Genomic DNA, 2559 nt, shown 5'->3' on the forward strand with positions numbered 1-2559 from the left:
GTCTCTGAGGTACTATAGAGACCTATTATGCGGCCTGTCGACACTCCACACACACCATTTGTAATACCTTTTTATCTCTGAACCCATTGATGTGATTGCCTAAAAATTCTGTGCCTGTGTGTGCTTCTCTCTCACTTCACCTGACAAAGGGGCAAAGCTCCAAAAGCTTGTGATTTCAAATAAACGTGTTAGACTCTAACCTGGCATCATCTGACTTCTGACCTTGTTGACCCCAGTCCAACAGCAGCACCTCCACATCATGTGGATAGTACACACTGCTGCTACTGAGCATCGGTGATGGAGGGAGTGGATATGGTGCCTGGCAAGCAAGCCAGTTTATCCTGGATGGTGTCAAGCTTCTTGGGTGTTGTTGGAGCTACATCCATCCAGGCAAGTGGGAAGTATTCCATTACACTCCTGACTTGTGCTTTGTAGATGGTTCACAGACTTTTGAGAAGTTAGAAGTTGAGCTACCTCAGAATTCTTAGTCTCTGACCTACCTTTATAGCCATAGTACTTAAAGGCTGGTCTAAATCAGTTTGTAGTCAGTGGTAACCCTCAGGATGGTGATAGTGGGGGATTCAGTGACGGCGATGCCATTGAATGTCAAGTGGTATATGTTAGATACTCTCTTACTAGAGATGGTCATTGCCTGTTAACATGCCATTTTTCAGCTGAAGCCTGGAAATTGTCCAGATCTGACTGTTTGGAGCTGGACTATTTTAGTATCTGAGGACTCATGAATGGTGCTGAACATTATGCAGTCAAAGTCAGAAATCACATGACCCCAGATTATAGTCCAACGGGTTTATTTGAAAACACAAGCTTTCGGAACCTCAGTCCTCCTTCAGGTGGACTTCAGAAGGAATGAGGCTCCGAAAGTTTGTGTTTTCAAATAAACCTGTTGGACTATAACCTGGTGTCGTGTAATTCCTAACTTTGTCCACCCCAGTCCAACACCGGTACCTCCACATTGTGCAGTCAGTCATTGGCATACATCCCCATTTCTGACCTTATGATGGAGGGAAGGTCACTGATGAAGCAGCTGAAGATGGTTGGGTTATTTCAGGAAATTGAAATGATTGTAGAAATAAGAAGGTTTACATATGAGTGAGGATTTTCATATTGTGTTCTTCTCTCTCCTCATTGTCTACTTTTATCTCATTACCACTACTGCCCTCATTTCCTCCACTTACTGGCTCCTTACTATTATCGGGGAGCTGTCCAAGTCTCCTCTTACTCGCTGCTGGTTACCTCCTCCATGGCTGAGAGAGGAGCATGACCTGCCACATGCATCTACCAGCAAGCTAGAGAGCATGTGTCTGTTGCTGCAAGGTATGCTTTGAATGCAGTGTACAGTTTCAGAAAGAGGTTTGCATATTGAGGAAGAAAGACTGCATTGAATGTTTTAAACATGTGACTGTGCCACTGGCGTGAAACATAGTGCAACAGGTGACTGCACATTGGTGAACCTGCCGTGCAGGTCAATACCTGGAGTTATTTCACTCCCAAATGTTTCAGCCGCTCAGATACACTGCACACATCATTGGCCAGTTCAGCAAGTGAGAATGAATGTGTGCAATTTCAGCGTTTTGCTTGTTTTTGCATTGAAATACAATGTCACCAAGCAAGACCACAGACCCACTCAAAAAGTGCTTTTTGGTGTGATTTGTAGCTGCTGAAACTTTATTTTTAGCATAAAAACGTTGCGACATGTTGTAGCCATTTCAGATTTAGGAATGTTTTTGGCTGAAATGTTCTCTTAAAACTATTATTTCCCAGGGTGTCGACATCACTGGCACAGCTAGGATTTCTTGCCCCTACTTATTTCCTCAGGGCCAGCTTTTGTGAACTAGCTGGGTTTTTCCTGACCATCGGCAATGGATCGTGGTTATCATTAAACTCTTAATTGCAACTCAGAATTTGGCGCTGGCACCAGTTTTAATTTTATCATTGTGCTTTTTTAAAATTCACTCATGGGATGTGGACATCGATGACTAGGGCCAGTATTTATTGCCCTGGATAAGGTGGCAACAGTGAGTGCACTTGACGCAGATAGACTCCATAAAGCCGTTGGAGAGGGAATTCCAGGATTTTGACCCTGTGATGGAACAGCGAGATATTACCAGGTCAGTATGGTAAGTGCCTTGGAGGGGAACTTGGTGGTAGCGTTTCCAAGTATCAGCTGCTCTCATCCTTTTAAATGGAAATGGTCATGGGTTTGGAAGGTGCTCTGAAAAGAGCCTTGGTAAATTTCTGCACTGCATCTTGTAGATCAGAAGTGGAGGGAGTGGTTGTGGTGCCAGTCTAGAGGGCTGCTTTACCCTGGATGGTGTTGAGCTTCTTGAGTGTTGTTGGGGATGCACTCATCCAGGCAAATGGGGAGTATTCCAACACACTCCTGACTTGTGCCTTGTAGATGGTGGACAGACTTTGAGGAGTCAGGAGATTAGTTCCTCACAGCAGTTTTCCTGGCCTCTGACCTGCTTTTGTAGCCACAGTACCACATGGCAAGTTCAGTTCAGTTTATAATCCATGGTAAACCACGCCCCCCCCCCC

At 44.7% G+C, this 2559-nt stretch overlaps 1 protein-coding gene across 8 annotated transcripts in view; it reads left to right on the forward strand.

The window, feature by feature from the left end:
• The window catches only part of LOC109912754 (tyrosine-protein kinase Fyn), a 274256-nt gene that overhangs the window by 163590 nt on the left and 108107 nt on the right, over nucleotides 1-2559 (forward strand). The gene's annotated exons all lie outside the window — the stretch shown is intronic.

The sequence above is a fragment of the Rhincodon typus genome, chromosome 5, assembly GCF_021869965.1.
Source record: "Rhincodon typus isolate 14 chromosome 5, sRhiTyp1.1, whole genome shotgun sequence".
Lineage (NCBI taxonomy): Eukaryota > Metazoa > Chordata > Chondrichthyes > Orectolobiformes > Rhincodontidae > Rhincodon > Rhincodon typus.